Below are 11,712 nucleotides of genomic sequence, written 5' to 3' on the forward strand. Positions count from 1 at the left end.
ATAAAAAAGAAAACTACAAGTGCATGGTGGCAAAGAATGCAATGATAATTAATTGCCCTTGCTGCCATTGCCTTGATTAAGGCACCAGCAGTGTTACCTACCACTGCTTTTGTACCCTCAGTACAAATGTCATTTGTGGGCAAATAATGTCCTTGTGTTATCATGAAAATAGTTTGACTTTGTGAACTCTTGGGGACCTCAGAGGTCCATGGATGACATTTTGAGAACTGCTGCCTTAGAGAAACTCTTGTACATGTTTGAAAAAAGACAAGTACAATGACGGTCATTGCAGTATCATGTAATAGCCAAGGGGAAGGGAAAATGCTTGAAATGTTCACTGACAAAGTGGATTAATATCAATAAATAAATATATATATATAAATATATAGGTCTGTACACATTCATACATATGTAGAGAGTAAAGGGGTGAGGGGGAGAGGAAAAAAGCGGGAGAGAGCTTGTGGAATGAGGTTAACAATATGATAATCTGAATGAAGGAATTTGGGGGTTCTTTTGCACAGTTCTTGCAACTTTTCTGTTTAAACTATTGCACAATAAAAAAACATATGAATTAAAAAACAAACCCACTAATCCAGGCATATGTATTACACAGCAATGCAGGGAAAGATGGCATGTTTCAGTTGGCATATCTGCATGGTTTGCTTGATTCTCTGCATTAGTAAATGGTGAACAAAATACCGAGAACATCAGGGATAAAACTGATAAAATTTAAAGATTATCTCAGAGACTAGGAAGGCACTTGCATTAGCTTAACCTAGACATATCGAGGTAGTCAGCCTAAGAAGATCTGCTAGGGATGTCAGTATGTATAAGCAGATAAAATGCAATAACAATAAAGGCAAAAGAAAAATAAATGACAGTATACAAAAGTTTCACAGAGCCAAGAGGACTCAGGTTTCAGGAATAAATTAGTTAAAAGAGACTAGTACCCATTTGTGATTATAGGAATACGTTATATGCAGCCATAACTTGCACCTGTACTTAGATTTAAATTTACTGTTTAATTAATTTTACATAATTTGTTTCAGGGTATGATTTTAGGTATTTTCAAACTGAAATCTTTTTGAAGCATTTATTCCTTCTTTTGCTAAAGTAATCCTATCAAATACTGCTGCAAAATATCTGACCTGTGCTAACTCAACTGACATTCACATTTAAAGCCCTGGTTCTCAAAGTGGGCAGACCAAGTAAACAGTGTCCACTATGGAATGTTGCCTGGATGTGGCCCATTTTCTTTGAGTGTACTTACTAGATATATTTATGATGCCTGCTTGCCCACAATCCCTTCTGAGAAAGATATGCCTAATACATGGAATGGCAGTGGGGGATAGTGGTTTGTACCGTGTGATCTCTCCCACGTGAACCTAGGGTGGACATCTGACCCACCAGTCTGTAGTTTGGCGATCTACAGATGATTGATGGATTGATCAGGTAAACTGGGACTGGGCTGATCAGATATTTAAATCTCCCTCTTCCTCCACTAATTTGAACCGAACTGGGAATATGCTAAGATTCAAACCAAGTGGTAAATTCAGAGATGCTATTAGTAAGGTAAAGCCCATAGTGGCTGATGATTCAATCAAAGTTGTAAGGGAATGGAAACTATCAGAAGACAGAAGCCAGGTAGTTTGAAGAGAAGATGGATCAGACATGCTCAGATAAGCAGAGATATCATGAAATACAGAGAAACTCTGTGGCTCTTGAAGGAGACAATAAAAAATAGCCTGTTTTTAGAGTTCTGCACGTTCTTGGTTTCTAAGCTTGGCCCAAATCCAGTATCCTTCATGAGTGGGTTTCTATCAATACAGCCAAATAAGCCTAACAGTATACCACTGACCATTGGGTTAATTTGTGGTTTTAAAATTTATATGTTTGCAATAGCATATTATTTATAGTCATACATTATTTAAATAGCATATTTATCAGTGACTTTTTTATTGGCTTAAAATAGCAATCATCTAGAAAAATCAACTTTTAAAATAGGAATATAGAGTGAAGTGATGATTAGGAGAGATGTGGACCTTCTTATTTTAAAAAGAGAACTAAAAGGGAAGTGGCTGTTTACCTAGTTTCTGGGAAAATAACAAAATCCTGGGTTTTGTTTGTTCAGCTGAATGATTAGAGTGGAGCTTGCTACTGCAACCAAACCAAGGGTTGTCGTGTTAGTAGATGAGTAGTTGCTTCTCTCCAGATGCAGTCTTGAGCCTCCTAAGAACTTTAGATTGGAAAGTTTTCCTTTCTTCACAAATTATATCAATATTTCATGATAAAATGCTAGTAATACCAGTGGTAATGATGTTTTACCTCTAAGTAATGTGACAGTAACTTCAAACCTGAAATACATTCTGAAAAGAGAAAGTATACAGCGTCATTATTAGCAAGTAATAGTGTCATTATTAGCAAGTAATTCCTATAACTTTTTAATCAACTCTCTCATCATTGCTTATATAATAACAAATACATGCCAAATATATTACATGTTAACTCATTCAATCTTTCAATAATCCTATGAAGTAGATACTATTATTTCCCCACTTTACAGTTAAGAGAAAGGTCAAGTATCTTCCCAAGACTACACTGCTACTGAGGCGTAGAATAGGAATTTGAATTTAGGCAGTCAGGCTCCAGAATCTATGCTCACCACTGCATTGCACTTTATTTATAGGTTTATTTGATCCATTCACACATTTATTCCAAATCTAGACATTTCATTTTCCTATGTTTTCCCACATATGTGGTGGTTTTAAATGTTACTAGAGAATATCCATTGCATTGGTTATTTTATAGAATCATAGGCAGGTAACTTGTTTTCTCCCAGTGAAATAAAGTTAAGAATCAAGAAAAATTCTAAATAGTTATTTTTTATTTTACAGCTCTTCCAGATGTACAATGAAAGGCCAATATTGACCTGAAGTCAGAGATATTGTAAGACTTTTCATTACAAGTCAACAAGATAGCATTGGATTGCTTATGATAAATCTTTCCCTCTCATCTATGAACTCTTCTCTGTGACCTGTCTCAAGGTATCTCATCTCTTCTCAGTTTCCCACCCTGCAAAGCACCAATAATACTAACATATTTAACTACCCACCTTTTTCCAAGAAAAATTACAAAGCTTAATGGTGATCAGCCTATCACTTTTTTACATATATAACATTCTGTGCAAATTATTCACCAAGAGTTATTAACAGTAATATATTTGGACATTTAATAGCTATCAATAACATAGTAATAGCTATGATTCATTGAGTGCTTAGTATGTTCCAATCATTGTGCTAAATGATCTTTATTTCATTGAATCTATGCAACATTGCTATGATGAAGGCATAAACATCTACATTTTACAGATAAGGAAACTAATGTTTTGTAAGTATCAAAGTATCAACATCAGGATTTCAAATTCTGTGTTGTTCACCATATGGACTATATTGCTTCTTTCTCACTTTTCTGTTTTTTTAAAAATGTTTTTATCTGGAATTATTTTCCTTCTGCCTAAAAAACTTCCTTTATTTTTATTTTTTTTTTTGTAGTTCAAGAGCAGTACAAATTTTGTAGTTAAAATTATCTCAGATTTTGTTTATGTTGCTCAAAATGACAGTATTATGCCTTAACTTTTACAAAGTATTTTGCTGGATATAAAATTCTAAAATTCTAGGTTTGACAGTTCTGTTTTTTCCTTTCAGAACTTTAATGATGCTACTTCATTATCTTCTGGCTTGTGCTATTTCCGAGAAAACTGTAATCACTCTTCTCTGTGACCTCCTGTATGTAGGGTGACTCTAAGATTTTTTTCTTGATTGTTTGTTTATGAAATACTTCAGTGTGGTTTTCTTTGTGCTATCTTGCTTAGGATTAATTGAACTTTTAAGTTTGTTGTTTTCATCTAATTTGAAAAAAACATTGCCCATTAATTCTTTAAAAGTTTCTCCCCCAATCATTTTCCCTCTCTCCTTCTGGGGCTATAGCTACATGTGTGGCTATTCACTAAGATTCTGTTAACTTTTTTTTAAAAAAACTTTTATTTTAGGTTTATGGCTCATGTGCAGGTTTCTTATATTGGTAAACTCATGTCATGAGGGTTTGTCGTACAGATTATTTTGTCACCCAGGTACTGAGGCTAGTACTCAATAGTTATTTTTTGTGCTCCTCTTCTTCCTGCCACCCTCTTCCCTCAAGCAGGTCCCAGTGTCTGTTGTTCCCATCTTTGTGTCCATGAGTTCTCATCATTTAGCTCCCACATATAAATGAAAACATGTGGTATTTGGTTTTCTTTTCTTGAATTAGTTTGCAAGGGATAAGGGCCTTCAGCTCCACTCATGTTCCTACAAAACACATGATCTCATTCTTTTTTATGGCTGTGTAGTATTCCATGGTGTACATGTATCACATTTTCTTTATCCAATCTGTCACTGATGGGCACTTAGGTTAATTCCGTGTCTTTGCTAGTGTAATAGAGATGCAAAGAAATTTGTGTGCATGTGTCTTTATGGTAGAATGATTTATATTCCTCTGGGTCTATACCCTGTAATGGGTTGAATGGTAGTTCTGTTTTTAGCTTTTTGTTATCAGTCTCTTTTTTTCCTCTGAGCTTCAATTTGGGCAACTTATATTGCTATGTCTACAAGTTCACTGACATTTCTTTCTTCATTATCTAAACTGCTGTTAACTCCACCAAATGAATTATTATACACAAAAATAATTTCTTATTTTATATATTGTAGTCTTTTTCCTCATCATGCTCATGTTTTCCTTTAACCATATTTACAATATCTGATAAAAAAATTTTTGGCTCTAATTCACCCACTTCTGGTTCTGTTTTGTTGTTGTTGTTGTTGTTTTTTAATTTTATAGAGACCAGGGTCTCACCATATTGTCCAGGCTGTCTCGAACTCATGGGCTCAAGCTATCCTCCTGCTTCGGCCTTCCAAAGTGCTGGGATTAGAGGTGTAAGCCATTGCACCTGGTCTGGTTCTGTTTTTATTGACTGATTTTGCTCTGGGTTTTAGATCCTATTTTCCTGCTTCTGGGGGCACGTCTAGTAATTTTTGATTAGGAGCTGAAAATCATGAATTTCATGTCGCTGAGTGTCTAGTTTTCATTGTCTTCTTTTAAAGGGTGCTTGACTTAGTTCTGGTAGGCAGTTAAGTCACTTGTTTTTCAGTTTAATCATTTTGAAAATTGCTGAAAAATTTGATAGGGCAGATATAAAGTAGATTTTACTCTACAGCTGGTTTACTCCTGTTACCCAGGCATGGCTCTTCTGGGGTGTGTACTGAGTGCCTCAGAGAGTCAGTAAGAACTATCCATTCTGGCTTGTTAGAACTTTATCATCTCTCAGGCTTAATGGGCTGTGAGAATTGTTTAGCTGATAGCACTCTAGTAATTGTCAGCTTAGCTTCATGGCGTTTCAACCTGCACATGTGTAGCTTAATGTTCAACAATAGGCTTCAGAGGACCTTATATACATTTCTGGAACTTTTTCTCTAGATAGCTATCTCTTTTCTAGTACTCTGCCCCATGAATTCTAGCTGCCTCAGCTTTAATATCTCTTCCACTCAGGGAGGCCATGATAGTCTACTTGTCTTCCCTTTCCATGTACTTTAGCCTGAGAAGTGCCCCCAGAAAGGTATCCAGGGTAATTGCAGGGCTCAGTTGATTTACGTCATTTCTCTCAAGATCACAGTCATGTGCTGATTATTACCTAGTACCAGAACCAGATCTTGCATATATTTTACCCAATTCTTTAATTGTTTATGAAAGGAAGAAAATTTGATACTAATTACTCCAGCATGGTTAGATGTTTCTTTTTAAGATGATATACAGACCATCTTTTTAGGAATAACTCTATTGAGAAAAATGAATTACTTAATGTGAATGTATATTCCATGATTAAAGAGAATGCAAACAAAAATGAGATACACTAAACTTTTTATTGTGAATAACTATAATAGTGGAAGTAGAAATAAACTCTTCTAGGAACAGAATTTGTCAGGAATCAGAAATTTTCAGGAGTTAACCTATTTTTCCTTGGGCTTTAAATCATTCTATTTTCAAGAAAGGAGAAAAGTCATCTAAATTCTTTTCCATACTAACAAACTTGGCATTCCTGCCCATGGGAATCTGATGATGACTGGGTTTAACAGTGTGAGAAAAATTTTCTTCTTTGGGCATTCTATTAGAAGGGAAAAGAGTTTGACCTTGTTTGGTTTTCACATAAAATAAAGGTTCAGGGTTTTGTTTATTTATTCAGGTTTTATTTTAATGTTCTTTGCCACTGGTTAAGGCTTGGGGAATAGGTTGGGTGGGAGTTGGGCTGCCACACTTTAAAAACACGTAAGTAAAAAATGATGGAGCCTGTTGAAGGAATTTCAAAGTCAAAAATACATATCTCTAAACCCAACAGCTGGGAACTTTACTTTCTCCACAATAAGTCTCTGACTTCTTTTTTTCTTAAAGAAGGACTAATTTTAATGGGTAATGTCTCTTTTCCTAACCTACTTTCTGGAATAGGAAGGGAATATGTCTTATTTTATTCTTTTTTTCTTTTCTATAATCCCTTCATTTAAAGATATCAGTACAATTTTCTATTCTTCCCACATACAGAGGGTGTTGCTGGCACTGCATCATTAGGCTGTGTTCTTGGGGGTGTTTCAGTGGGCTTGGTATGGGTTTGTGTTTACCCCTCCACATATTTTCCTGGTGTTTCTAGAGGCCAATGCCCTATTTTGGGATACCTCTGGTGTCTGGCACAAAATTTTTAGAGTCATCTCAGAATTCTGCCTACCAAAATGGGCAATAGGGTATCAATTTTCAAAACATATTTATCTATTTGCATGTGTGTGTGTGTGTGTGTATGTGTGTGCACTCATGCAGTTTTTAAAAATTTTGTGCCTGGCCATAGTGGCTCATGCCTGTAATCCCAACACTTTGAGAGGCTGAGGCAGGAGGATCACTTGAATCAAGGAGTCTGAGAATGGCCTGGGCAACATAGCAAGACCTTGTCTCTATTATTAAAAAAAATTGTAAGATATAACAAGATGCTAATAAGTGATCATTCTTATCACTCGGCAGCTGAGAGTAAATGTTAATTTTCATATTTTTTTCATCATTCAGAAGTTTTTAATAAACAACTTCATTATAAAAACCTTTTTTTAAAAACGTAATTCTGTAAAACATTGAAAAATCTACTTTAACAGAGATATGCCCTGTGCATTTTCTAATGGCACTTATACTTTACAATTAAAAACCTTGTTTTATATGAAGCCAAAAATACTCCAAGAGGTTATTCACTGTGTTTACAAAGTGCTAGAAGATTTCTGTCTTGTATTTTTCTCTTTAAATAATCTGAAGTTACAAAAGACTGGCTCCGAAGCCTTGACCGCTGGTAGGGAAGGAGAAGCGTGAGAAGTGGTGTCTCAGGAGTTCTAGTGCCAAATATGCAGAGGTGGAAAGGTGCAAGTGCGAAAAATCAGCTAAGGAAGTCAGCTGACACACAAAGAAATTGGACTGGAATTTTTCCAAACCCCTCCATGGAGGCACTAGATGTTCATGGTGAACACCCTTTTCCCTCGCCATAGACCCTACTCTCCAAAGGTGAAGGTCACGGCCAATCCCTTCCACAGCAGGTTCAGAGCTCCAGGAGAGGCCAGGGTGGGATCCCAGAGGAATCTGGACTTTTCTGGCCAACACCTGCCTAAGGCAAAGTTTCTTATTACATAAATATCCTTGTTAAAAAGCAAAATATTGATCCTGTACAATATAACCTGTTAAAAAATCTTGCTTACAAACAGCTCCTAGATAAGAGGGGAGGTGGAGAGAGGACGGAGAAAACAGCTACCAAAAAGGGACGGGGGAATTTAAAGGACTACTAGGGAAGGTTTTAGGGCAGTGGGAGAATTCCAACTTAGGACAGTATCTACGAGCAAAAAACTAATCACACCTGCTTCCCGGATTTCAATTAAGAAACTGCCATTTGTAAAAGGTTGGGCGGGGGGGATCCTCATTGGTGCTCCCTTCCCTGCCTCCCACCTCAAGATGATGCAGAGATCCTTTGAGCTGACACCTGGGCATGTCATCCCCTTACCCTCAGGACTGCACTCAGCCCTGACCAGCTACTGTGTAGGGTGGGAGGGGAATAGCTCATTGCTGACAGAGGCTGGAGATGGCAGGGAAAGGGGACATCACCCCTGTTTTTCCTGGTCCCTCATTGGTCTTTGTCATATGCCATGGCTCCTGTCCTGGGCAGATGCCCCTCAGGTTCTCATGGCCTCAGTGAGCATACTGAAGTGAGTTTGGGTACTGAGTGTAGGATAAAGCTATTCTTATCCTTTGAACAACCAGGCCACTAAGGCTTCCCCCACCCCCAGCCCCCCAGATTTTAGGAAGGGAGGTTTAAGAAATGACTGGCTAGCTATGGTCCAAAAAAAAAAGGTGAAGGCAGATATTATTCCTCTGTACCAGCAAAGTTCACAGTGATAGGAAAATTCCTTGCGGGTGCTGAGGACACTGAGGGAGGAGGAAAGGAAAGACAGGATAGATGGGAGGACACAGGAGTGAGGAAGGCAAGGAGAAAAGACAGGATGTGGGGGTAAGGCCCCAGTTACAAGGGTTCAAACAGTTGCTTTGCCAGTCCTATGACTTTCCCAGCATCACTTATGGGGAGAGAGAATTCGAGGGAGGGACAGGAAAGGGCAGGCAGAGAGGAAAGGACTCCTCTAACAGCCCAGGACTTTGTATTCTGCAGCCAGAGGCCCAATGGCCTCTGCAAACGGAGGGTGTAGGGAAGGTGGCAGTTAAGGTGAGAAGGGTTGCTGGGTCTAGCGATGGAAACCAGATACAACAAGGAGGATGGCAACAGCGAGTCCCAGCTCGATTCTCACATACCATCACCTGTAATACAAGTCCCAATAACATGACAGCATGCGGGAGGGGGCACGTATCAAGGTAGACGCTTTTTAAAATAAACCTTAATTAGTCCCTGGGACTCACTGAAACTAACTTTTAGAAGCAAATCATCTAGTCTGATTCTAACCTTGCCAGACATTTTAATATCTGGTTTTGTTTTTTAAAAGGTATCCCAAGCTACCCTGTCTATATCGAAACACACTCCAAATTGCTTCCAATCGAGGGCTAGGGAACTAAATGTTAAGGCCTTTACCTCAAACAAGGAGTACTGGCTTGGGCTGAAGCAGAAGCCTGAGTCCTGGACCTGCTCAGTTCCTGATGACAAACCAAGTGAACCTAGACAGAAGGTGGGTGAGGGAGGACTGGTACCAGGCTGAGGCAGTTCCTTGGTAGTTTGTCCTGAAACCCTAGTGGAGAAGTCAGCATGAGGCACCTACTGAGAGAAGTGCCCAGAAACTGCTGACTGCATCTCTTAAGAGTTAACAGTAAAGAGGTAGAAGTGTATTTCTGAATCAGAGTGGAGGTGTCTCAAGGGTCCCACAATGGAGGTCCCTGAGTTGCCTCCCTTCCATGAGTGGGAAGAGTGAAGCCCATGAAGAACTAAGATGAAGCAAGGATGGGGTTCCTGGGCTCTGGGCAAGGGCTGTGCTCTCTGCGGCAGGGAGCCCCACAAGTCAGAAGAGAAGAACTAATCATTTGTTGCAAGAAACCTTGCTGGATACTAGGGGAAAACTGGAGGCGGGGGCAGGGGCACAAGAAAGTGGAAGTGATGTGATGGAGAGCAGAGAAGCCTTCATGGGGGACACGGACGGGGTGGGTACTAAGGCTCCCTAACAGAGCCAAAAACTGAGCTGAGGAGCTCTGTGGGGGCTACTGGAATGCTTGGTGGAAACGAGGCAGGCTGGTGCTACTCAGGCCAGACGTGAAGACAGGAGGCAAGGAGTGCAGAGGCCCAAAGTTCAGTGGTCACCCCGCTCCTGGGGAATCTTGAGGCTGAGCTTGCAAAGTGGTGAGCAGGGGCTGTGCCTCTGCCTGGGAGTAGCCCATGACCAGGCCTCCTGTGGCCCCAGGTGGGTTACACGGGGGCAGGTTGAGTGGAAGAAAGCCCAGTAGGTGGGAGAAGTCCACGTTAGCAGCGCAGAGGGCCTCAGGGAGGTTGGCGGGGCTCTTGGCAAACAGTGCTACATCTAGGAGGGCCGCAGCTGCCGCCGGCTGAGGTGAGGCGGGCTGGGGTTCAGCGGCTGAGAGAGACAGGCTTCCAGGAAGCTCCGCCAGAAAACTATCCACCTCCACTTTGGGCAATTTGTCGGGCAAGTATGAGGTAGATCCAAGCTGGTATTTTGGAGGGAGCTGAGCTGGGGAAGAGATAGGTGAGGATTCCAGAGGGCAGCTCATACCCATGGGCAGCGTGTTGTGCATCAGAGAGTGTTGCACGCCCGTGCTGGGCATGGTAGGGATGTGGCACCATACATGCCCATGGGCAACATGCCAGGGAAGGCCTTGGTTCCCATTACTTCCCAAGAGGCCATGCACAGCACAGGGCTCAGCTCTTCCTTCACACTGACTGTGGAGCTGCAGCTAAGTAGGCCTAACATGTCCCCACGGGCTCTGTCTTGATCTTGAGCTGCTCCTGCAAGTGGCTCTTCTTGACATGACGCATCAGGTGGTCCTTACGGCCAAACCGCGGGGCACAGTACTGGCACAGGAAGTCCTCACGGCCTGTGTGCACCACTAGGTGCCGCTGTACATCCTTACGAGTATAGAACTGCCGGTCGCAGTGGTCACAGGGGTGCTTCTTCTCCTTGGCACTGCCTGCTACCCGGCGTGAGTGGCCCTTCAGGTGCTCTAGCAGGGCCTGGGTACTCTCAAAGGTCTGCAGGCACACCTTGCAGCTGAGGTCACCGCTGCTGGCAGCATGCATGGCCAGGTGGCGCCGGTGGCCCAGCTTCGTATTGTAATTCTTACCGCACTCAGAGCAGCGGAGGGCCTCTTTGTTAGGGTCATGGGTCTGCAGATGGTTCCGCAGATGATCCTTGCGGTGAAACACCTTATCACAGTACATACACTGGTGGGTTTCTGGGCTGAGTGGGTGGCCATGTGCCTATACAGCTTGTATTTGGAAGCAAAAGACTTGCCACAGTGCAGCTGACGGCAGCTATATGGTCTCTGCTCTGGTTGTGGGAGGCTGTGAGGCCTCAGCTTCTCTCCATTCGAGAAAGGTTTCCCCGAAATTTCACATTGGCACTTCTCTTGACTCTCCGCCTCCCGGCCCCGAGGCCTGGGAACTAGTTTCCAGCCCACTTCCTCCTGATTTGCATCTTGAATCCAGCGGGGGACGCTGGTGAAAAATGTGGTCATGGCAAGGCTAATGGCAAAGGGCCATGTTATTGAGAATTCCTCACCGTCCGCTCCACACAGGCTCTCAGCTCTGTCACAGCCTCCAATGCAGCTTTGAGAAAACAATCTCTTCGCCGCACTCGGGGCCCCACCGCTGCGGGCTGGGCCGCGCTCGGGTTCCGCCAGTATTTTCAGATTTTTAATCTTTTTTGGTTGTCAGCATTTTCTAGTATTTCTATACAAATACATATTTTAAAAGTGAGCTATTTTTAAGACGTTTAAGTAATAACTTTAAAATGATAACCTCACATGATAAAACCTAAACATAGAACAAAATGCTAATATTATTTTCTAAGTTATTGACTTTTTTACCAGTTGCACTAACTTCACTTAATATTTATTTAAGACACAGGCACTCAATGCAGGGGTAAATGTATAGTAGTTCTCTAT

General features: G+C 41.1%; 1 pseudogene; it reads right to left on the minus strand.

The window, feature by feature from the left end:
* Positions 1-9,795: 9,795 nt before the first annotated feature.
* Positions 9,796-11,283, minus strand: LOC100981197 (zinc finger protein PLAGL2-like; annotated as a pseudogene).
* Between the last annotated feature and the right edge of the window lie 429 nt (positions 11,284-11,712).

The sequence above is a fragment of the Pan paniscus genome, chromosome 3, assembly GCF_029289425.2.
Source record: "Pan paniscus chromosome 3, NHGRI_mPanPan1-v2.0_pri, whole genome shotgun sequence".
In the NCBI taxonomy this organism is placed as follows: Eukaryota; Metazoa; Chordata; class Mammalia; order Primates; family Hominidae; genus Pan; species Pan paniscus.